Raw genomic sequence first — 24501 nt, forward strand, 5'->3', positions numbered from 1 at the left:
TTTTTTTGCCCTGGACTCTACTGTCCTGGTTCTCTGCTCAGTCCCCTTTTTAAACAGACGAATGGGCGACTTCCCGTGGCTCCAATCGCCAGCCAAAAGGGCACCCGGACCGGTGTATTTTGTATAGACAACCGCTGCTCCAGGGCGCCGACAAAGCAGCCACGCGGGGCAAAGCAGCGGTGCCAGCCGGCACAGCGGCACTGGCCGAAACAGCCCCACTGGCAGCCGTGGAGCTCCTCCGCCTGGGAATTTCCTAGTCTGTGGGCAATAAAAACGTGGCGTCCACTCACCCTCTGCACTTTCACTGGGAGCTGCAATCCTGAGCTGTTCCTAAACGGCCATCTTGGATCCTCCCCCCTTCATTTCTTTAAAGTATGTGATGCTGTTTGATAGCATTTTACCCACAGTAGAACTTCTTTCAAGGTTAGAGTCAGTCTTTTCCAATCCTGCTGCTGCTTTATCAATTAAATTTATAGTCATATTCAAAATCCTTTATTGTCCTTTCAACAATGTGCATGGCATCATCACCAGGAGTAGATTTCTTTTTAAGAAATCACTGTCTTTGCCCTTCCACAGAGGCAACTCTTCATCCATTAAAGTTTTATTGTGATTGCAGCAATTCAGTCACATCTTCAAGCTCCACTTCTAATTCTATTTCTCTTGCAATTTCCAACACATCTGTAGTTACTTACTCCATAATTCTTCCAGTAGAAGGCGGTTTCATCTACACTGAAAATCTGTTGTATAGGGTAGCCATCTTCATCAACTATCTTAGCTAAATGCTCTGGATAATGTGCTACAGCTTCTCCATTAGCACTTGCGGTTCCACCTTTCACTTTTGTGGTTTGAAGAGGGCCTCTTTCCTTAAACCTCATGAACCAACCTCTGCTGGTTTCAGACTTTTCTTTTGTAGCCTCCTCATCTTTATCAGCCTTCAAAGAATTGAAGGGAGCTAAAGTTTTGCTCTAGATTAGGCTTTGGCTTAAATGAATGTTGCAGCTGGTTTGATCGTCTATCTAGACCACTAAAACTTTCTTCACGTCAGCAGTAAAGCTGCTTCACTTTCTTTATAATCCATATATTCATGGGGGTAGCTCTTTTAATTTCCTTTGCATTCACAGCTTGGTTCTTTGGTGCAGGTGTCCTAGCTTTTGGCCTGTCTTGGGTTCAACATGCCTTTCTCACTAAGTTTAATAAGTTTTCACTTTCGATTTAAGGTGAGATATTTGAAACTCTTCCTTTCACTTGAAGACCTGGAGATCATTGTAAGATTATTAATTGACCTAAATTTTAATATGATTGTGTCTCAGGGAATAGGAAGTCTGAGGTGGGAAAGAGAGATAAGAGAATGGCTGGTCAGTGGACTAGTCTGAACATACACAGTTATTCAGTTCACTATCTTAGATGAGTGCAGTTTCTGGCTTCCCAAAACAATTACAATAATCACCTCAAAGAGCACGACACATAGATCCCCATAACAAATATAATAATATTGAGAAAGTTAGAAATATTGTGACAATTACCAAAATGTGACACAGAGACATGAAGTAAGTACACGCCGTGGAAAAATGCCACTAATCAACTTGCTCAATGCATAATTGCCACCAACCTTCAATTTGTAAAAGATTTCATATCTGCAAAGTACAACAAAATATTTTGTTTTATTCCATCTCTGGGTGCCTACAGCAGTGCCTGGTACATACAACTTTAATAAACACATGTTGAATGAATGAGGAAGCATTCCTAGTCCCAATTCTGGCACAATATCATTTCAGGCCTTGAGATTCCCCTGGGGCAGAAATTCTCTTACCCCCTCTTCATCATATCCCTAGGCCCTCTCTCACTATCTGGCATTTGGTTAAAAGCTCAGTAATTGTTTGGTCTGATTTTTGTGAATTAGTCTACTGCATGGCGTTTCAGTTTTGCTGGTCATTAGAGCTCTCAGGGCAGCCCCCTAAGTTCTTGGGCTACCAAAGCCTTCTATTCTCAGTGGCAAGGACTCCTTTTTTTTTTTTTTTTTTCGCATCTCTTAAGGGATTCCTCAATCACAGAGTATGTAAGGCATGACGAATGGAGAGCTGGGGACCTGGGCCCAGTGCCCTCACTCCGTTTCTAACTGTGGGTGCCCTTGAGCAAGTAAATTGACCATTGTGGAAGCATTTAGTACTAACTTCTTGAGTGTAAAGTGTTGAGAAGAGAGATACACAGCCTTTAGTGCCTTCAATATGGATTACATGAAAACTTAACTAGGTGGCTTCTCAAGATCTCTATGAGGTTTATGAGTTCACAGTCCATCTTATAGTCACCAAACAGGATTTCAGCTTTTCAGTCTCATTACTCTTCCCAGTTGTCCTTCTGAACGGTAAGGCAGAGTTCGGCATTTCATCTTTACCTTTGAGGGCTGTAGACATATGGCAGGCTGTGCAACACTCATTATTTACATGACATTGATTCAACTTCCATTGACAGTTACTGTATTCTTAAAATATGGTTTAGAGCCCAACTTTTGTAAGTTGACTTTCTTCTCACATGTGTAAATGTAGTCCCAGGATTTCTCATTTTCTCTTTGAGTCTAAGAGGATTTTTCTCTCATAATTATAACTGGCATTATGGAACACTGTGCATCTTGTCTTACGGATCCCTTACAATAGTTAAGTCTAGTTTTATGGATGAGGAGCCAGAGCAGTTAAGTCATTTGCCCTGGGTTACACAGCTAGAAAACAATAAGACTGGGGTGAAAATCAAGGTAGTTTGTCTACCTAGACTGCACCTAGTTACTTAGTCACATTACCTCTGGGTTGATTGAACTCAATAACTTAATTCTTACTGACTTCACCCCATTCTCTTCCTAATTGTATATTTCACAAACACTTTATGTTTATGACACATGCTAAACGTTCTTGAGCCACATATTTTTGCTAGGGGAGTGTAATCATCACACATTAGAAACACAAGCGTGCAAAGGCTATGGTAACACTGAGGAAGCCAACGGCAAGAATAGGGTTAAAACTGATAGCCTTGGTTGCCCATCTTTTAATCAGCTCTTTGAGACTTCACACATTCTACCTGATTTTTCAGTTTCATGAGAATGATCGGGAGCTGAAGGCAAAATCAGGCTTCACTCCTGGGTAAAGGTAGTAGCTTAGATGGCAAATTACTTTATAGACATTTTAGTAAGGGAGCAGCAGGCATGTTCGAAAATTCTAAGTCCTGCCTATTAGTATGCAGAAATGCCATCAGCTGCTGAAATCATTTTCTAATAAACCAGGTCTTTATTATGTCCCAGTTGCCCAAAATAGGTTTGCCTTGTCAGACACAGATTTTTAAAACCAGTTCAGTCTTAAGCCATTGTCAGTAACATGGATTTTTCCCTCCCTATTTATTTTCAGTCGTACTTTCTGGTAAACTTTTTCAAAACATATTTGAAAAAACTTTTTTTTTTTGCCTTTAAGCCCTTTGGCTCTTTTTAGCACAATCAGCAATTTTGCAGCCTTCTCTCTTTCCTCTCTGCTCCAACAGTCTATTGTTTGCACTTCCACAGTTTATTGGCAGTGTGGTTTTTTGACAATCTTGAAATCTAATTGAATGTTTCTTGTTTTAAAATTTACTTCTCAGAGGAACACTAGATAGCTGGATCTCTACAACTGCCCCTTTTTATTAGTCTTCTACCTGCATCTATACGATAATGTAGTTACATATTCAAACGCGCCAACCAAAATGTGTGGAACTAAATTAACTGAAAGAAAATATTTTCAGAAAATAGGAACATGTGGAGAAAAAGTTTCTGCCCTCAAAAGATAATACCCTTCAACTCCAGGCAACAAAAGCGTCATCATAATTTTACTAACAAATTTTGGGCGGCATATATATTTCACTTTTTATTCCAATAAATTTCCTAAGTGTATAGGAATAAAAAATTATCAAAACGTCAGAAACAAAGGAAAGGAAATGTTTTGGTATTCTGATATTTCATTCTGATTCAAGCACATAGGAAAAGAAATCATTTTCTATATATATTTCAAATTGGATATGACTATGAACAATCACTATTTCTAAAACTGATGGTAACTCATAACTAAGATTTTATTTGTTTTCAGGTATATGTTGAAGTTGCATCTTTTAGTCTTTGACTTAAGTATGATTCACCCCAGATTCTCACAGTCTCTTCCTCTAAAAATAACTGAGCATAAGTCCTCATAATTTGATGCCAGACATTTTATGCAGCTGAAATACATAGTACCCTCTTCCAGGACAGTTTGCATTATAAATAAGGAATGAAAGACCAAAAGTTGAAAGGATCAGACTGCGTTATTTTGGTTTAGGTGTTTCCTATTTATTTTATGTCAATAGTAAGTATTTGAGCCATTTTAAATATCAGTGCACATGTTTCTGCTAAATCCAGGATAAGCGTGCATAGAAATGATCCTAGAAAATTAGTCTCCCCATTTAATTTAATGTATTTATTTAATCAACCTCCTCTATGAAAAACAGTCTGTTTCATCCAGTGGTGGATAGAAACATTGCTGAACTACTGCCAGAGGAATCTTCTAGAACAAAGTCAGGTCTTGTTACTCTACTTCTCAAATACTTTGGTGGCTTTGAATTTCAATAAAGCATGAAAATCAAAGATGAAGAAACTAAGACTTATAGAAACTAACCTTGAAAACAAGGTCAAAGTCAGAAACTAACATGCTGAAATGGCTCTGTTACACCAGGTCTCCTCCCATAGTCCTATAGGACTTGAATGTCTTGACTCCTTCTTAAAGCTCAGTCTCTACTATTCCAGCCTTCATCTTTCAGCCATGCCAGCCTCCCTGTCTTTCTTCAGAAATGTCAGGCAGGCTCCTGTCTTAGCACCTTGGTATTTATTTTGTCTCTGCTTGAAATGCTGTTTTCCCAGATTCCACATGGCTTGATCTCCTACATCTATCTCTCTCCCCCAAATGCCAGGAAGAGCACCCCTGAATGCCCAGTATGAAATAGCACCCCCCATCCCAGCAGCTCCCTGTCTGCTTTACCATACCCTTTTTTCTTAACAGCATTTATCACCAACTCACACAGCACATACTTGCTTTCTGCAGCTATCCACTGGAAGGTAAACTTGGTGAGAACTTGACTGCTGGACTTGCCATTGTATCCCCAGAACCCTGAGGAGTGCCAGGCATAAAAAAAAAAGTGCCCAAGAAATATTTGCTAAATTTATAAATGCAATTATCCTCCCTGCCCCACTGTATTAGTCTGCTTTCACGCTTCAGATAAAGACATACCTGACACTGGGCAATTTACAAAAGAGAGAGGTTTAATGGACTCACAGTTCCTTGTGGCTGGGGAGGCCTCACAATCATGGTGGAAGGCAGAAGGCACGTCTCACATGGCTGCAGAGAAGAGAAGAGAATGAGAGCCAAGTGAATGGGGTTTCCCCTTATAAAACCATCAGGTCTTGTGAGACTTATTCGCCACCATGAGAACAGAATGAGGAAAACAGCCCCCATGATTCAATTGTCTCCCACTGCGTCCCTCTCACAAAGCATGGAAATTATAGAAACTACAATTGAAGATGAGATTTGAGTGGGGACACAGCCAAACCATATCACCCACCAAGTCAAATAAATTACGAAGTCAACTACGTGTAATTAAAACAAGCATTATACCAAGTGAAGTGGGATGACAGAGAGGTGTTGGGTGTGGGCTCAGTGTGAAACTAGACAAGCTCAATGTTAGCAATTGAAATGCTGAAAGAGCTCCCATGTGTCAGTGGTGTGGCTGATGTTAGATTTCTGCCTGGAAAATGGGGTCAGGAGAGGATGCCAGACGCACAAAGACTTTAAAACTCCCTCCCACTGTCCAGTGACTGATGGTCAAGATGCCTGCAGCAGCACTCACTGCTGTCTGAGCAGCCATAATTTCAAGCATGTTAGACATTTGCAATGGAAATTCCAGAAGGGCCTGAATGAATTTATGCCAATCAAAAGACATCCATTTTTAAGATATTGAAACTGAAGGGGACTTCTCTAGGCAACTGAAGGAGACTTCTCTAGGCATCCCGCAGAGAAAAATCTTCCAAATGGCCATTATAGAACCCTAAAACATCAACGTGTGGAAAGACTAGGACTCAGATAGCACTCTAGAGTTTAGGCTACTAGGATGAAAGAAGCAGCCAGAAATGCCACTAACCCATTCAGCCTCTGTGGGGAATCAGAAAAAATGCATCTGTTTCTCCTGGGAAGTTGGAGTACTCACTTGGTCCCTTGTCCACTCACCCTTACATAGAGGGCAATTATGGGTGGTGGCCCTAGGAATGAATAGCAGGGATGTTTCAGAACAAATTGAATTTACTGCTGGCACTGCCTATTTCCATAACTCATGGAAGTACTCACTGACTCCAAGGCTCCAGCTGAGTTCCCCAACCATAATAAAGACCTCTAAGATGGACAGGTCCTTCTTCCCCATTTCCTTCCACATCACTTGGGTGGCTCGTCGGTGGACACTTAGTCAAACTGCTCAGTGCTTGAGATCTTTACTTCTACTCTGGGTTGCTCAACTGTCCCCAAGGTTCTTCTCACATCTATCAAGGAGTTTCTATGCAAACCAAGGCCCCAGGAGCATCATGATTAAAAGCACTACTGGGACATCACACAGGTATGGATCTGAGTCCCATGTTGGCTCATGTCATTGAGCAAATCTCTTAATTTCCATCAGCTTCAATTTCTTCATCTTTCAAATAGGAATAGTAAGAATGACTCAGAAGATAAAGTTAAATTTTAAAATGTACTTATAGAGTAGCTGAAAGATGATATAAATTTTTATTATTGTCTGGTTACTATTATATAAGTATTAGTACAATCAACTAAAATTCATACTCAGACTCTAAATCCTAAAGTTCATGGTCTTTGCTCTGAAAAACGGTAATTCCTTTATAGTGAATATATATTTATATTCCAAAAGTAACTTTCATAGGCTCAAATTAAAATATATCTGTTTATTGTATAAATAGGTTAGTGCAAAAGTAATTGCAGCCTTTGCCATTGAAGGTAATGACATAAACAGTAATTACTTTTGCACCAACCTAATTATATAAATGTTGTGGTACATAGGGTTTTTTGATATTAATATAGATTTATCAACTTCCTTTTAATTTAGTATTTGCTTGGTGTATCTTTTCCCACTTTTTTCCAACTTCTCTGAGCTGTTTTTTTAAAATAATTATGTGTCTTTAAATAAACTTACCCTAGATTTTTGAAATCCAATCTGAAAATCTCTACTTTTAATTGCAAATGTAAGCCATCTGTACTCATTTTATTTAAAAATTGTGATTGAGATTTATTTCTATCATCTTATTTAGTGTTTGTAATTTACCATACATTTTTTCTTTTTTTTTCTTTTTTTCTGCCTTCTATTAATTATTGGGTTTTCTTTAATCATTGTTTTGCCCTTTACTAGCTTGGAAATCATATAATCTATTTAGTAAAAGTTACCTTTAAACTTTTAGTTTGCACACTAACAAAGTCTTAATTTGATGATTATCTCCTTCTCCCTCCAGAACACCATTTCCTACAATCTTACACATTCTTTGTGCCCATATTTTAATTCATTTTGCTTTCTTGTCACTAAAATAATCTTTATAAATAACATTTTATATAGTCAATGCTTATTTCCTGGCTCAGAAATGTGTCTTGTCTAGGAATCATTTCTTTGGATTCAGTTTTCTTTTTTATGAAGTCCATCCTTTAGTAGTTCACTCCTGGGCCTCATGGCATTAAAGCACAAGTCCTTTGTGCTTGGGACCATCAGCCAGAGTAGCTGCAGCATCAACTCATGAGTTCACAACTATGGTTTTCAGTCCATCTTCCATCTTGGCAACTGGAGCATTTCTGTTTCTCTTGAAAGCTCAGTTTGCATTAAAAAAAAAATTTGCTGTGTCACATTTTGAATTTCAAAGAGTCCATTTTGAGGTGATCAGATATCAGCATTCATATATGGAGCATATATTAGGAAACATTCTGTGTTCTAGCTATTAGAGATGTAAACATGGAAATGAAGCAGTTTGTCCCTCCAGAAACTTATGATCTAACAGAGATAGTTATAAATCAGACATATGTATTAAAGTTGTTTAGTTGTTATACATGCTATGATTATCAGATCCTACCATAGACTAAGCTTTTTAAGAATAAATACATTGCCGTAATTATCTTTCCATCTCTAGCATCCAGGGTAGTGCTAGCAGATAGAAGGTATTCACTAAATGTTTGTTGCCTGAATGTATGAAATAATTATAGAAATCAACAAATATATTTGCACTATTGCTCATTCTCACTTTTTATTCATAAAATGTAAGAAGGTCATTTTCTAATTACAGCTGAATTTTTATAAATATTTTATTTGAAGATGTTTATAGTACTATAATAATAATTTAAAAAATTAAATCCTTACTTTATATCATACATTGCTCTCAGAGCTCACCAAGCATTAACTGACTTGAAATTCACAATAACCCTCTACAATGGAGACTTTCGTGGGCAAGCTTGGGTTATGTATTAGAAGACATATTAGGAACTCATTTAAATTAATCTGACTAGAGGTTCTGTTATTTGCTACTATGTATATATCCATCTGCCAGACTACAGTTCCAAGGTAATTTTCAGCTACACATTATCCTCTATTTTTACAGCCATCATCTATGTTTGCAGAACTTCGGTCATTTATAACCTGACCACTGTCTTACTGATGGGTTTATTACTATTAGTCAAGAAGGCTTAACCCATTCCAATGACTATACACCATGCTGATTTTACTGCTGCTACGCTGTTCTTAAAATGCATAGCTGGAACATACTTACCTCTATGATCCAACTCTTCATGGCAGCTTTCCCCAGCCACCATCCAGCCAGGAGTGGTACAGCCTAACTAAAACTAACAGCCACCAAGTGCTTATAAATAACCCAATTAATAATAATTTAGAACTATAGAGGATCTACCCACCAAGCAATATCTAGTATATTGCTCAGTAGAATTTGCTTTTCAAAAGTTGGGCCAATGTTAGCCAATACATTTTCCTGTTACCTTTGCTATTTTCCATAAGTTCTCAAAAACATATTGATAGTAGTTGTAAAATTATAACTGAAATTATTTCAGTATCCAAATATATTATGTCTCCAAAGCCCAAAATATTGAAATTATTCCAAGAATATAGATGTTATTTTACTGCCTTAGCCTTAAATATCCTATATTTATTTAATTACTTATTTTTAAGACGGGTCCTCACTCTCTGTCAGGCTGGAGGGCAGTGGCACAATCACCGCTCAGCCTCCAGAGTAGGAGGGACTGCAGATGTACACCACCATTCTTAGCTAATTTCTGTATTTTTTGTGGAGAAGGGGTCTTGCCATGTTGCGCAGGCTGGCCTTGGCCTCCCAAAGTGCTAGGATTGCAGGCATGAGCCACTACACTCAGCCAGATATCCTTTATTGATAACTGTTTGATTTTTTTCTAGTTTGAAAGCAGGTTCTTTGGCAGGGGGAATATAAACCAAGAAGGAATCAAACAGTTTCACAAAGGCATGACCTGTGTTTGCCATCCTCAGAGTACTAGTATTTCATAGTCACTAAATATTTATCCAGCATTAACCATGTTTCAGGCACCATTCCAGCCACAGATACAATTGTAAACAAAACAGACAAAAAAATCTAGACTTAATGGTACCTGCAGTATGGGATTGCATGACATGAATAATTCTTTCCTTTCTCTGAACTTACTAGTAGCTGTCTTTAGAAGACCCAGCAAACCTTTCCTGCTTTTTTCCACCTGCTCCATCATATACATCACATCACCAACGCCATCACATACGTACACAGCCATGCAAAGCCCTCAAGACGCACCAGATTATGTGGCTGTGGATCCAACCCTGCGGTTTCCTTCCCCTCCTTTACTGTGTGTCTCACCTCTGCCTGGAAAGGCCTTCAACCTCCAAGTCCCACAGTAGTTCAAAACCTGTCATCATCTTATCTCTATGCCATCTTTATTCATCCTAACACAAACACATGCATTTATTTCATGCTCCCTCTTTATGCTTTAGATTATACCTTTCATAATCTTCTTTGGATTGTGGTTACTTGTGTTTAGAGACACACCCTTATTAGATTGCGAGAAACAATCAAAACCCAGGGTTAACAAACTCTTCCCTTTCATGTCTGCAAACTCCACACAGTGCCGAAACAGCAGTATGCCTCGAATAATTCTCAATAATACTTGGTAACTTGAATGATTATGCCACCTTCTCTGTTATATAACTTAATTCTTATTTATTCATTCAGTTATTTATTCATTTATTCGAAAAGGCACTTAGTTAGTGCCTACTAGATGCCAATCATTCTCTCAAGAAATTGCAGATACAGGAGTAAATAAAATAGACAAACACATTTTTTACTGAGTTTTGGAATTATTTAAGTTAGAGTTTATGAATAATTACCTGCCTGCAAGAATTGATAAGACACTGAGGCACACGGCTAAAGAAAGAGGCAGAGTTTCTTATGGTGGCTGTTAAGTGCAGTCGACCTTCTGTCTTGAAGTATCCAAGTAAATTCTTCCCTGGAGACAGGGGGATGAAGGGATTTAGCTCACAATGTTCCCTTGAGGTCTTTAGTTTTATGAATCAATATGCATGAGGACAAACAACCAAGTGAGTCTATTCTTCTCCCCTTTCATTATTCATTCCAACAATGAATCCAGAGAAACACATCTATAAAAATCATTAGCAGTGGGAATTGTAGCAGGTGTAAGACTTCCTTTAGCCCTTTAGCCCCCCTCTAAAGTAATCTATTTTTCCAGGAGCTGAAAGAGTTTAACAACCTAGAAAGGTCAATTCTCTAAAATATTCTCAACAATATCTGGATTGCTAGCATTTTGTGAGAAGAGGAGATACAAGGTAATTTTGTAAGGGAAAAGAAAATGCGTTGAATAGCAGAAAACTCAAATTAACTTTTTATCCCCTCCAGAATAGTAGTTTGAGAATGTCAGAAAGCTTGGCCAAAATGTCAATGTATAGAACAGAACACAGGAAAACCTGAAATCATAAAATGGCTACTCCTAAAAAGAAAAATCAGGTTGAGAAAGAGGTGGTTGGTTTCGTTTCTACAGAATAGAAACTTTAATGTTCATAGCATATTTCCTTCAAATATTTAGTTCTAAAATATCATAAAGATGAAAAGAGGCTGAATTATCAAATCAAAGGACTCAACATTGAAGATACTCTTCAGGCAATAGAAACCATGTCCCTATGCCCCATACAGTCCTCTCCGCTCCTCCTCTTCCCCATGCCACACCTTCACTCTCCTGCCTCATCCAGTCCTCGTACCTGGGTGCCTGAAAAAGGTGTTCCAGAGAGAACCCACCTTAAATTGACCTGGATGCTGGCAAAAATCCCAGTCTGAGGATTGCACCATTCATAATTCCCATGTACTCTCTCTAGGGCCCTAATGTTATTTTCCAACAGAGTGACTTCAAATGGCTTTATTTCAGCTTTGCTGAAATCAGGAATTGGTTGCCCCTGACCCTTGCTTTACTGAGATGCCTAAGTGAAAGGTGGGAGAAAATTCCCTTCCTATTATGATTTCTCAGAGAATCCTGGAAGTCGCTTCCTGGCCAGGAAAAGAAATTCGAGCATGAGTAGGACAACTTTGCACTGAGTAGCTGAAGGATGAATGGCATGGTCTGGGAAGCTTTGGAGTATCCAAAATTCCAGGAAGACCAGTCCCTTCCCAAGGTACTTAAGGATCTGTTCCCTGCTCCATTGGAGACATGCTATGGGAATGTGGAAAAGCCTCTCCATTTCTAAGAGAGAAACAGACTGTCATTCTCCCGGAAGATAACACAACTCCAAGCAGCTGGAAGGTTATAGCTATTCCAGAAAAGAATATTCCACTCCAGTTTCTGCTTTATCTGGGCCCTTGGCAGTCAGCCCAGCCATGAAAGAAATGTCATTGTACTGGGACGAAGCAAGGATCTCCATCAAAAAGGATTACGGAAGAAATGAGCTATGGGGGAGAAATTGTGCACAAGACTTTTGGCTGAATGAGAAACTAGGCCCATTCTGAAATGAGAGCAGCTGCCATTCCACAGAAGCCCTCAGGCTTTCATTTACTTTAATAGGATTTTAGTGGAGGCTTGCCCTAGTCTTGGGTTGGTTTATGATTTATGATAACCCATCCTTCACCATAAACACAAACACATCCCATCGGATTCATTGACACTGGGGGAGTGTGATTTTATCCTCCCTTCACTTAACACACACTTTTTGATGGCTTACAATGTGGCAGGCACTATTCCAGATTCTGAGCTGCAGCTTCGAAACCAGAAAGACAAGGACCTGTCTCCCACGGAGCTTTACACGCCAGCGTGTGGGCTTGTTACAGGTGGTGGAGTGCCAAAGGGACATAGAAAATGAACAAAGAAAAAAAGATATGAATGAGGTAATTTTTTAAGAGCTCAGGTTATTCTTATTTTTATTTTTATTTTCATTTCAGATTCAGAGGATACACGTGCAGGTTTATTACATGGGTGTACTGTGTAATAGTGAATTTGGTTGGGTTAGTGTTATAAGGTAATTTCTTATTTTTTGTCTTCAACAAAGAAAACACACAAGTATGCCACAGATTGACTAGAATAAGGATGAGTTGTTTTGCTTTTAGAACCAGTGGTGCTGAGGAGATGACCACTGAACTTGGATGTCAATTATCAAAGTCAACAGATATGGGAGCAAGGGCTATGATGGAGGCTACACAAAGCAGAATATCTAAAATGGAATTAAAACTTGAAATTAAAATATGAGCAAAATACAGACATAAAAATATTATATATGTGCATCAGAGGAAAATACACTTTACCAAAATATCATATGTGTACATTTTTCAGATAAAATAAATGTTGTTCCATAGTTCACTTTCCTTAGCCTTTTTAGCTTAAAGATGTCATAAAGAGACACTAGTCAGTCAATCAGAAGCCCTAACATCTGAGGTGACCTTGCTCATGCCAGTATATGGCCTACAAGACTAAACTCCCAGGGACTAGGGGTGATATTGGTAAAGGATTCAAAATGTCCATTAGGCAGGAGGAAAAAGTTCAAGATATCAATCAAGCAGACATCCTTGTGGCTATTGTGAACAACAATATATTGCATACTTAAAAATTGCTACGAGAGTATATATATATATATATATATATATATATATATATTTGTTGTTGTTGTTTGTTTTGAGACGGGGTCTCGCTCTGTCGCCAGGCTGGAGTGCAGTGGCGCTATCCCGGCCCACTGCAACTTCCGTTTTCCAGTTTCAAGCAATTCTCCTGTCTCAGCCTCCTGAGTAGCTGGGACTACAGGCACGCACCACCACGCCAGGCTATTTTTTTTGTATTTTTAGTAGAGAAGAGGTTTCACCATGTTGGCCAGGATGGTCTCAATCTCTTGACCTCGTGATCTGCCTGCCTTGGCCTCCCAAAGTGCTGGGATTACAGGCATGAGCCACCGTGCCCTGCCTACGAGAGTATATTTTAAGCGTTCTTTTTTTTCCTTTTTTTTAAATTGTACTTTATGTTCTGGAGTACATGTGTAGATCTTGCAGGGTTGATACACAGGTACATACATGGCAAGGTGGTTTGCTGCCTCCACCCCCCTGTCACCTATATCCGGCATTTCTCCCCATGTTATCCGTCCTCAACCTCCCCACTCCCAGCAATCCCTCCCTTAGCATCTCCCCCCGCCCAACAGACCTCCATGTGTGATGCTCCCCTCCCTGTGCTCATGTGTTCTCATTGTTCAACACCCTTGAGTGAGGACATGCAGTGTTTGGTTTTCTGTTCTTGTGTCAGTTTCCTGAGAATGATGGCTTTCAGATTCATCCATGTCCCTACAAAGGACACAATCTCATTATTTTATGGCTGCATAATATTCCATGGTATATATGTGCCACATTCTTATGAAAAACTCATAAGTATATGAGGTGAAGACATGTTAATTAGCTTGATTTAGCCATTCCACAATGTATACATAAATTAAAACATCAAGTTATATACCATAAATAGATACAATTTTCATCTATTCAAAAAATGTATTATTTTAAAAGCCTAGGGAATTCCAGAAGTCAACAGATATTTTATGAAGGCACAAGAGTAAACACACCTTTATCCTTAAGGAGTTCACATTTTTCTTCACTGTATCACAAAACCAACACCATCAAAGGCAAGATACAACAACCACAGAGATGCATAAACAACGTTTCCTGAAAGCATTGGAATACAGTGATTTATTGCAAAAGAATAGACGAAGTCATTAAGAAAAGATATTTACTGTGGTAATATTTAAAGCCCATGGTAAATGATCTCTTTGAGAATTGCACATCTGTTGTTCTGGCAAGAAATTAAGAGACCTGAAAATAATATCTCTAAATTGTTTATTTTTTAGCTTAATTAACCAATTGGCTTAAAAGTCCAATTCAATCCAATTTGGAGGGACTGAATCGAATAACATCTGAAGTCCCTTTTGATGCTTTAATTCGAAAAGTATTTCTATTTTTAAGAGCTCTATTTTGACATTTAAAGAAGGGTTTAAAAATCTCATGTATAAAAGAAAGTACAAACAATAAAATTAATTTTTGTTATGGATACTATTTTTTTGGATATTTATTTACTCAGAATCTGCTATGTGTTACAATTTTAAGAAAATCGTAAAAATATAACTTTAATTTGCTTCTGGTGTATCTGAGGAGACAAAATAAATAGCGCACATGCAAAAGTTTGTAAGACAACACCGTCTGAGTCAGTGACAAAAGAAGTGAGACACATTAATGGTCACCGAAATCTTTTTAATTGCGAACCATGAGTCACTGGCTGTGAAGCTTAATCAAAGGCAGTTTACGCAAATTTTAAATGCTGCATAGTATTCATTTTGCTGCACAGCAAAATGCATAAATAACCACATAAATGACTGTTCTCAGTATTATTTTTACATAACCAAGTAAAACTTTTATCAATTTTCTCCTCTAAATACTGAGTTTTTCGACATCTATAATCAGTGTCAACAATTCCTCTGATAAAGTATAAGCTTGATCATGCAGGCATCCCAAAAATCTCATGTGCTTTATAACAAGGTTTGGATGTTATGCTCCAACATTAAGGAACTCCCTTCTTCTGGCTTCTTCTTTCTTCACATAACCTTGCCTGTGTATTTCCTCCACCTGTAGCTCCAACCCCAGCCCCAGATCCTCTTTGCCTCTTCCCCTGCTGTGGAAGTGTAGGAACCTCATTGTGTTGGGGAAGCAGAAGCAGAATGGACTTGAGCTTGGGTGATGTTGGCTCCATCCTGCAGCTGAACTTCAAGGCCAGGGTCACTAGATCCCAAATCTTCAGCAGCTGAAGCACGTCACCTCCAACATTGCCACAGAACCAAATTCCCCAACTTTGGAGAGAGGGGAGGACAGGTTTTCACCTCTGCATTAGTCTGCTCAGGATACTATAACAAAATTGCACAGACTGGGTGGCTTAAACAACAGAAATTTCTTTCCCAACAGTTCTGGAGGCTGGAAAGTTCAAGATCAAGGTCCTGCAGGGTCTAAGTTCCAAAGAGGGATCTCTCCCTGGCTTGCAGAGAGCTACCTTCTTGCTGCAGTTCACATATAGCTCTCCTTTGAGCACATGCAGAGAGAGAGAGAGAGAGAGAGACAGAGAGAGAGAGAGAGAGAAAGCAAGTTCTCGCTCTCTTCCTCTTCTTATAAAGTCTCTATCAGATTAAGATCCCATGCTTATAACCTCATTTAACTTTAATTACCCCTTAAAGGCCCTATCTCCAAATACAGTCACATCAAGGGCTACGGCTTCAATGTCTGAATTTTGAAAGACATGCTTGTCATAGCAACCTCCAAGCAAGCCTTGGTTTTACATTTCAAGGAAAATACATGGTCCTTTTCCTTTTCTTCCATCACTTCTCTCCACACCTCTCCTCACCCCACTCCTACAAACCCTTCTGTGCAACTGCAACTCCTTGCTTGGAAGCTGCACGTGGTCAAAATAACAAATCAATATGATTGAATCGAAGTCAAATTATTGCAGATTTTACTAGAGAAGGAAAGAATAAAGCACAGCTTCGGACAGCTGAACAGAAAGAGATACCATGAGGTCAAAAAGGGTACAAAAAGGATAGGCTAGGGATTTTTTTTTTTTTTTTTTTTTTTTGAGACGGAGTGTCACTCTTGTTACCCAGGCTGGAGTGCAATGGTGAGATCTCGGCTCACCGCAACCTCCGCCTCCTGGGTTCAGGCAATTCTCCTGCCTCAACCTCCTCAGTAGCTGGGATTACAGGCACGCGCCACCATGCCCAGCTAATGTTTTTTTTTTGTATTTTTAGTAAAGACGGGGTTTCACCATGTTGATCAGGATGGTCTCGATCTCCTGACCTCGTGATCCACCCGCCTCGGCCTCCCAAAGTGCTGGGATTACAGGCTTGAGCCACTGCGCCCGGCCTTAGGCTAGGGATTTTTAAGTCAACTTTCTTGTACTTTATGCTGAGTGCAGCACCCACCTGTTTTCCATCTAGCTGTGCATAAGCACGTAGCCTGGTGTTGGGCATTATGCAGTAGTAATTTAGCCTCAGATGCACCCAGACAGAAACCTCTTCAGAAAGAAATTCCTGTTTGTTTTGCCCACACTAAGGTACTCAAATCCTTCATACTAGGCAGGGAGCATCTGGTCCTCACAGACAGAGAGAGAAGAGCATCGCCCAAGTGTGCTCTGCAAAACTGTAATTCCTGCATGAGAAAGACTTATACAGTACAGGAAAGACAGATAGCCTAAAGTGATTGTATTTTGGTCATTCATAACAATGTAAGCGGAGCAAAGCCACTGCGAATTTATAACATGAAGAGAATTATAGAATTTTAGTCAACTCAATGCTTTCAAACTGATTTGACCACAGTCATCCTTTTGTTATCATTGTGATAAACATTATTCATGATCACCAAGCTCCAGTTCTCTTCCTAGGCTCACAGGAAGAGCACAGTTGCCAGGCATCTTGTAGTAGGAAGCGGCCCGTGACTGGTTCTGCCCAATGGGGCTGTGAGCAGAAGTGACATGAGAATAGGTGTGAGTTGTCTATGGGCTGTACCTCCCTTTCCTTAGCGAGTGAAAGCTGTGAAGATAGAACATTGACACAGTCGAGCCACAGGAAGAAAGCAGCCTGGATCACTGAGTCACCCCATGGAGGACAAGCACCCTGGAGACTGTCTGCAGCAAACTTTGCATGAGTGGAAAGTAAGCTCTGTGTGTTAAGCCCCTGAGATTCTGAGGTTGTTCATTACTGCAGCATAAGCCTAGACTATTCCTACCCAGTAACACCTAATAATGCCATTACATGGAACCCACTTCGATAATGGCTAATGAAAAACAATGGCAAGAGAGGTTCTTCACATACAACAGCTGTCTGCCTACTTTTTCTATAAAGGGCCAGATAGTGAATACTTTTTAGGTCTTATGAGCCATACGGTCTCTGTTGCAAATAATGTACTTTGCAGTTGTAGTGTGAAAGCCACCAAGCAAATAAATGGATGTAACTGAGTTCCAATAAAACTTTAATTACAAAAGCAGAAGTTAGACCTGTGGGCAAACAGGCTTTTGTTTGCTGATCCTTAATGTGAAAGACAGGAGACTGCACACACATTTACTAGAAGTAGGTACAACTTACCCTCTATTTAAATAGGAAAAATTAAAATGATTTACCAGGGATTCTGGTACCAGTTTCCAGTTTCTTCTTAATCAAGAATTTTCCATGGATAATCTTGTTTTGGTGCAGCCATAGAAAATGTCAGGGCCCCATCTCGATCTTTTATTCTATGTTCTGTTCAACTTCTATAATTCTACCTTGGTTTGTCTATTTCTTCATTTAGAATTCTTAGTAATCAAAGGTACCTTTTTTGTCTTTGACTTGGCCAAATACAGGATTACTAAAATATACGTACACATAACTGTAGAAGAGTTTATCCCTCTTGAGTGTGTTTCAGAAATGCTGACTGCCTGATTTCTTGTTCATGAAAATATGTAACACCGCAGCTCCTTTCTCTGGAACCTGAGTGCTCTAGCCTGCATTTCGCGCCTTCAGCATCTAACTGAATCCATGCTTTTCTCCCATGCCCCTGGGGAAGAAGAGTGCATTTTATACTCACTGATAGTGGAAGACTCCTTTCTGTTTGAACTTGCAATAAAATCAGCTTCTTCCTTTGCATAAAACAATGTCATCTAGACACTTCCTGTGAAAGATAATCTTTCAGCTGGCAGCAGCTGACGACCATTTTTATTCAATCGCTTTATGACTGGTATCTTGTGACCCACACTTGCATACAGCTTGGAGGAAGACATGGCTATCCCTGTGAGCTGCTGTTCATGGGCTGGAGTGGGCAGAGATTTCATGGGATGGAGATGCATGCATGGAGATGCGGCTGAGAGGAATGGAGACAGGATCTGAAGAATAAAGGAAACAAGTCAGGGATCCTGTGGGAAGGAGCGGTAAGAGAGGAAAACACGTCACTAGAAAGGTCAGCTGGATGGGGAAATATCAAGGCTGATAGTTAAAAAGGTTCAATTATGAAAGGCTGTTTGGTACTAAACTGAAATATTTGAAATTCTTCTAATCTAGGCAAAGGGAAGCAATGGAAGACTGAGCAAGAACGTGAAGGCGTAAACATGAAATGTTAGAACGTTTAATATGGGAGTGGTGTTCAGGCTGTTTGGGAAGAGAGAGAGACCAGATACAAAGAGATCAACTAGAAGGATGTTTGGACTTCTAAGGAAAAGAGAAAGAGTCACTTTCATATGTATTTGTAGGAAGTGTACCACTACAACATGTTCGTATATAAACCTGAGAGCAATTCTTGAGTTCATCATGGAAAACAATTACATGTATATAGGGTTATGGTCATTTCTCAGCAGTCTCAACTTAGGCTCTTATTTATTTATTTTACTTCCTTTCACTCACAGACAATTCGTTTGCTTTTTCTCAGTTCCACAGTTCCCCTAAAAGCTTCAATAGTATCACCATAAGCATTACAAGAAGTATAGACACTTTACCAAGCAGAGACCGAAAAGGATGAAGTAAGAGAGGTGGATCTTGTCTTTACCCCACCTTACCAGGACCAGGGCTGGCTGGCACATTGCAGGGTTGAGGACTATACTCCTCTGACATGCTGAGGGATAAAAGCACCCTTTCAACAGACTTGCTTTTTACCCCACCCTCCTCTGGGTTTCTACATATACACCTTTTCCAGTTGTGCAGAACAGGCTCCTGTTTTCCGGAGCTTGCTCTTCCTTTATTTCAACACAAATGGGCTATATTTTCCTTGGAAGTCAACCCCAATATTTAATTGGGACTAGGAAAGAATCATTCTTTTTTTTTTTAGACAGAGTTGGTGCGATCTCGGCTCACTGCAACCTCCGCCTCCTGGGCTCAAGCGATTCTTCTGCCTTAGCCTCCCGAGTAGCTGAGATTACAGGTACCTGCCACCATGCCCAGCTAACTTTTTGTATTTTTAGTAAAGATGGGGTTTCACCATGTTGGCCAGGCTGGTCTTGAACTCCTGACCTCAGGTGATCTGCTTGCCTTGGCTTCCCAAAGTGCTGGGATTACAGGCATAAGCCACCGTGCCTGGTCCAAGAATAATTCTTTAATGACTCCCTCTTAGTAACTAACTGTTAATCTAAAACAAATGCACACATATGAAACATAATTTTTGAAGCTTCTAGAAAGATATGAATAATGAAAAATGACATTAACACTGTCCAGTGGAAATACAATGCAAGCTGCACCCAAAATTTAAAATGTTCTAGTAACCATATTTTTACAAATAAAAATAAATAGGTAAAATTAATTTTAATAACATATTAAATAGAACGCAAAATATAAAAAATGTCATTGTGTTTTGATTATGAAAATATTTTACAATATTTTTTTCATAGGAAGTCTTCAAAACCCAATGCGTGTTTCATAGCTACTGCACACCTCAATCTGGATCGGTCATATTTCATGTCTGCCATGGAGATTTGTTGCATAGATTATTTCATTACCCAGGGATTATGCCTAGTATCCTTTAGTTATTTGATATGGTTTGGCTGTGCCCCCACCCAAACCTTAACTTGAATTGTATCTCCCAGAATTCTCACATGCTATAAAAATCCATGATATTCCAGAAGTGGTCAGACCTGGGCTCTGCAGTAGTGCCACTAGACACTTGACCTGGACAATGCTGCTGTTCATACAACCTGACATTATATTTGCTTTTTTTAAATTTAGCAGCACTAACACTTTATTAGACCTCAATGAGCTCATCATCAAAACAACCCATAAAACTATAACCCCTTTTATATTTGTACAAGGTATGCAGTGTTTTACATTTACCCTTGCTAAATTCATTTTAATGTCTTTTTTTCCAATGCCTAGAATCAGTGCTCAGTAACATTTTTGTGACACGGATCAATAGTGTTATAAAAGAATATAATCTGATAACTTGACGTGTTAGAACTAGGCCTGGTTAGAGCCTTTCTATGTTTAGGGGAGGAAAAAGTTATTTTAAAAAAAAGTGACATAGAGGCTGGGCACAGTGGCTCACACCTGTAATCCCAGCACTTTGGGAGGCTGAGGCAGGTGGATCACTTGAGGCCAGGAGTTCGAGACCAGCCTGGCCAATATGGTGAAACGCCCTCTCTACTAAAAATACAAAAAAAAAAAAAAAAAAAAATTAGCCAGGCATGATGTGCGCACCTGTAATCCTAGCTACTCAGGAGTCTGAGGCAGGAGAATCACTTGAACCTGGAAGGCGGAGTTTGCAGTGAGCTGAGGTTGCATCATAGCACTCCAGCCTGGGTGACAGAGCGAGATTCTGTCTCAAACAACAACAACAAAATATATATAAAGTCTGAAAAATATTTTGAACAGCAAGAGAAAGAACAAGAAACAACACACAATGGTAGTCATTTGCTTGGTTCACCAGTATTTCTGTTTCTGCTCCCTTCAGACACCTCAATAGGATCACACAATACTGCACCCTTGAAATTAAAATTAGTTTGGGGCATGTGACTCACTTAAAACAATGAAATGGGATGAGTGGCTCAGGTCGCTTTTGAGTGACGACTCTAAGAGGCAGTGCATGGTTTGCCAGAGCCTCTCTTTGCCTCTGCCACGGGTACAGGCATAGGGATTGCTCTTCCCACATAAGTTACAGACAAGGAGAAAAGATGCAGCGCTCCCATTTGACTGTGGTAGGCGGAAGAAGCAAGCCTTGCTTGTTGTAAGCCACTAAGATTTGGGAGTCGTTTGTTACTGCAGAAACAATAATTATAATTTGTTACAATCGTCTAGTCTGATTAACATAGCAATAAGAAGACTCAGTGAAATAATACAAGTTTGGGAATAATTTATTAAGAAAACAAAATCCAATCTTGAGACTGTTATATGTCCTCAGTGTAAAAATATCAGAGTCCATTAAAAAAAAAAAAAAAAGAAGAACTTCCAGCTAAAAGCTCTTACCTCTCAATAGATCTGGCAGGTATAATGTCAAGGTAGAGAAGCTGGCTAATGTAACAGAAGCAGTACAGTTCCTCCTTCCTCCTACCCCTTTTCCACCTTAAACTCCAGTCCCAGCACTTCCCCTTTATGCCCAAATGCCCATATTATCTTGTTACGGGATGTCTGACCTTGGTTTTATAATTACTTTATTGTGCATCATTATTTTTCACTGTGTATCATTACCTTCTCACTATAATCAACAGAATCATCCAGAAGATTTATCTATCAGGAGATAGGGGGGCTAATCTGGGTTCTCAGCTTCCTTTTTGGGATACTTGGTGAGTCCATCATTGTGCAACTAAACGCTAGACTTCCTTCTACCAGGTTGTATGTGTGACCATCCGTCTTTCATCATCCTTCCTTTTCATGATAAAGTATGTATGCTTTTCTGGGACATTCTGGTACCCATTGTGTGTTGCTTATACTATAAGAGAAAAGTATCTGTACTCTATAGGAAAGTTTTGCTTCAAAGATAAAACAGAATCCAAAATACAAACAGGAAAAAGTTACGTTGTTCTGAGAGCACTCATCTGCCATATGTAAGGCCAGATGATAACACAGCAATGCATATGAAGCTGCTGAGAGGAAATGCCATGAACCAATTTGCGCTGCCAAATTATTGTTCATGCACAAAAGTAAATAAAGACAGTCTCCGTCACACAACTTCATAAGAAAAATTTAACGTAATTCATTTGACCTGAAAGTAAACAAAGTTTAGAACCTCCAAGTGGGGAACAGCATGTAAACAGTGAATGAGTTGAACAGTGTTAATCTCAACAGTTTTTATAAATATGGTTACAAGTGGGGCCGGGCGTGGTCGCTCACACCTATAATCCCAGCACTTTGGGAGGCCAAGGCGGGTGGATCACGAGGTCAAGAGATCGAGACCATCCTGGTCAACATGGTGAAACCCCATCTCTACTAAAAATTAGCTGGGTGTGGTGGTGCGGGCCTGTAGTTCTAGCTACTCGGGAGGCTGAGGCAGGAGAATTGCTTGAACCCAGGAGGCGGATGTTGTGGTGAGCTGAGATGGCGCCGTTGCACTCTAGCCTGGGTAACAAGAGCGAAACTCCGTCTCAAAAAAAAAAAAAAAAAAAAAAAAAAAAACAAAAAAAAAAAAAAAAAAAAAAAAAAAAAAAAAGCTGGGAGCGGTGGCTCACACCTGTAATCCCAGCACTTTGAGAGGCTGAGACAGGAGGATCACAAGGTCAAGAGATCGAGACCATCCTGGCCAACATAGTGAAACCCTGTCTCTACTAAAAATACAAAAAAAAATTAGCTGGGCGTGGTGGTGCACGCCTGTAGTCCCAACTACTCGGGAGGTTGAGGCAGGAGAATTGCTTGAACACGGGAGGCGGAGGTTGCAGTGGGCCGAGACTGCGCCACTGCACTCCAGCCTGGTGTCTGGCGACAGAGCAAGTCTGTCTCAAAATATATATATATATATATATATATATATATATATATATATGTGTGTGTGTGTGTGTGTGTGTGTGTGTGTGTGTGTGTGTATGGTTACATGTTATACAAATGCAAACGTGAAAAATTCTTCTCGAATACGACACATGGTACAAAATGTACTCTTTGCTTCTGCACCCCAGGTTAGGTTAGCAAAACTTGGGAGTCACTGGACTGCAGACAAAATGACAAACTATAAACTCCTCATTGTACGCATGGGGAACTCAAGAGATACTACTTCATTCTTAACTTTTCATAATCAGAAAAGTATAAGGAATAAATTGTTGAATTTTTTTGTTTATCAATAACAAGGTTTGAAACACTGACTTGTTGCTTAACTTGAAACTTAGAAAGAGCAGAAATGGTATGTGAAGGAATTCTGATTCAAACCCAAATTCTTCTGATGTCTGAGTATTTCCCGATCTTACTGATGTCTCCATCTCTGTCTTAGAACTGATTCTCCCTCCTGAATCTTCTAGCTCAAATATATAACCACAGAATCAGCCTCACTGAGTGCTTTTTACTGCATTCACTTGAGAAAATTAAGTCTCCGCCTACGTGGCCCACCTCTGCCTTCGTTTTACAGGTGCCAGCCTTCTTCATACAATTTGCATGAACATGTTGTCTATAATTCTCCAAGAATACAAGGCACACAGCACCCTGAAAAATTGCCCACTCCTCCCAGGCACTTAATCCAGAGGTGTAATAAGCAACATTCCACTCACCTGTTTCTACACCTGTTTCCTATTTCTCCCAAGTGGCTCTGATATATAGCTCTTGATATAATGCATCCTTAAAAGAAATCCTTCCAACAGTTAATGCGTGCCCTCCATCTCCTCACACAAATAAAAGCAAAAAACAGAATAATATTAATGGCAAACAACAGCAGCCAAAAGAAACCCAGAGCAACATATTGGCAGTATTTTCTACTTGTATTATAGTGTCTATTTGCCTAGACCATTATTTCTCTCAGGCCTAGTGCCTGGAGGAATGTGCTAATTTGCCAAGCTGCTTTAATATTTAGTGAGGAGCCGCAGCCGACCAATAATTTTTAATAGCTTGTCCTCTGTTGATTCCAGCCCACACATTAAAGTACCTAATAAAAATTTTAGAAAGATAGGTGAAGGGACATATGGACAAGAGAAAGTTAATAGTTTTGTCCACCTCCATTTGAAGGGAACAAGAGGATTATTTCAACTCATAGGCAGAGTTTGTATAGTTAGACAATTGCTGATCTCACCATCTTTTAGCAGTTTTTTTTTTTTTTTTTTTTTTTTGACAGAGTTTCACTCATGTTACCCAGGCTGGAGTACAATGGCGCGATCTCAGCTCACCGCAACCTCCGCCTCCTGGGTTCAGGCAATTCTCCTGCCTCAGCCTCCTGAGTACCTGGGATTACAGGCACGCGCCACCATGCCCAGCTGATTTTTTGTAGTTTTAGTAGAGACGGGG

The 24501-nt window shown here is 39.6% G+C and overlaps 2 long non-coding RNA genes across 2 annotated transcripts in view; one reads left to right on the top strand and one right to left on the bottom strand.

Annotated features, from left to right (window-relative positions):
• LOC119472607 overlaps positions 1-18494 on the bottom strand; it is a 30616-nt gene extending 12122 nt beyond the window's left edge. Inside the window, exons 1-2 of the long non-coding RNA XR_005201755.1 lie at positions 18200-18494; positions 10465-10734 (exon numbers count right to left, since the gene is read on the bottom strand). This is a non-coding gene — a long non-coding RNA (uncharacterized LOC119472607). The remainder of the gene's footprint in view (positions 1-10464; positions 10735-18199) is intronic.
• The window catches only part of LOC119472608, a 247208-nt gene that overhangs the window by 144258 nt on the left and 78449 nt on the right, over positions 1-24501 (top strand). The window lies entirely within an intron of this gene.

This window comes from Cebus imitator, unplaced genomic scaffold, assembly GCF_001604975.1.
Source record: "Cebus imitator isolate Cc_AM_T3 unplaced genomic scaffold, Cebus_imitator-1.0 Scaffold108, whole genome shotgun sequence".
Classification (NCBI taxonomy): Eukaryota; Metazoa; Chordata; class Mammalia; order Primates; family Cebidae; genus Cebus; species Cebus imitator.